General features: G+C 38.9%; 1 pseudogene; it reads left to right on the forward strand.

Annotated features, from left to right (window-relative positions):
• Positions 1-330: 330 nt before the first annotated feature.
• On the forward strand, positions 331-431 carry LOC120004720 (annotated as a pseudogene).
• The last annotated feature ends 1056 nt before the right edge of the window (positions 432-1487 follow it).

Here is a 1487-nt window from a genome sequence, read left to right on the forward strand (position 1 = left end):
TGACGTGCACAACAATAATCACAAGACATGTAGGAAGGTGTGATTTGCATAACATGTACCCCTTGAGCTTGATTTAGTGTCAATGCTTCAATCTTCTTTGTCATAATAGCCAAGATAGACATAACTTCATCATCTCTACAACTTCTCCCTTGCTTTGGATTCCCCCTCACCAAGGATCAAAAGTTAGTGGTCTTGGCCACTTTGTCAAGTAATTACCTAGCCTCATCTTTATTGTTTGTCATAAAAGAACCTCCCGTGGCCGTATCAATAGTCTCCTTAGTATGCATACTCAACCCATTATAGTAAGCTTGATACACCACCCATTCCGGAAGGCCATGATTTGGGCAACTTTGAATAATTCCTCTAAAGCACTCCCAAGCCTCATAAAATGATTCAAGATCTTTTTGGACAAAGGACATGATATCTGCCCTAATTTGCACTGCCTTGGCCGGAGGAAAGAATTTCTTCAAGAATTGCTCCGTCATCTCATCCCAAGTGGTGATAGAATTGGGAGGCATGGACATCAATCACCCTTAGCCTTGTCCCTCAAAGAGAATGAGAATAACCTCAACAAGATAGCATTCTTTGTAGCTCCGTTAATCCCAAAAGTAGTGCACACATGCAAGAAAGAGCGAAGATGGACATTGGGCTTTTTATTAGGAAGACCATAGAAAGTCACCGAGTTAGAGATAATGTTGATTATAGCCGACTTGATCTCAAAATTAGTAGCATTGATAAGAGGATAGCAGATGCTTGAAGGAGATGTATCCCAGGTAGGCCTAGCACAATCCTCAAGAGAGCGAGAATCAAATTGCCTAGGAGGGTTTTCAACCTCTGCACACTATTTCTTCCATTAGCACCTCCACCATTAGCATTGCCATCATTAGCATTTAAACCTCCACCGGGCTCACCAACATTCCTCCTTTCTTAATTGTCTCCCATGCCTTCCATGATATTATTAGGATGCTCCCGCCTAAGATTGTGAAGTATCCTCTCAATTTTCAAATCAATATCAATCAATTTCGAATTAAGAGTACGCTTTCCCAAGCTTATACAAGAGAAAAAATTTCTACAATAAAATAAAAACCAATTAGCACAATTGAAAACCTAATTTGACTCAAGCCAATTGCCTCACTCCCCATGAACGACCCAAAAACTTGATATGAATTTAATTGCAAGAGCACAACCCGCATAAGTAATAAAATGATAAGCAAATTATCGTTCCCATGAGGATGTATTGGCAATCAAAATTAATGTCAAATAAGCAACAACTATGTAAATTGGGTGAAAATGATGAGTGATTGGTTTTGTTTTTAACTAAACTAAAACAAAGAACAAAAGAGCAATTAAGAAATCACAAGCCCAAACACATAAAGTAATCAAAGATGGGGAGCACTAGGGTACTTAATTTCTCCTCACCTATTCAATTAAACTCCCTTGGTTCCTTAATCCCTAATTACTCTTGCAATAATGACAATCGGTCTCCC

The sequence above is a fragment of the Tripterygium wilfordii genome, chromosome 8, assembly GCF_013401445.1.
Source record: "Tripterygium wilfordii isolate XIE 37 chromosome 8, ASM1340144v1, whole genome shotgun sequence".
Classification (NCBI taxonomy): Eukaryota; Viridiplantae; Streptophyta; class Magnoliopsida; order Celastrales; family Celastraceae; genus Tripterygium; species Tripterygium wilfordii.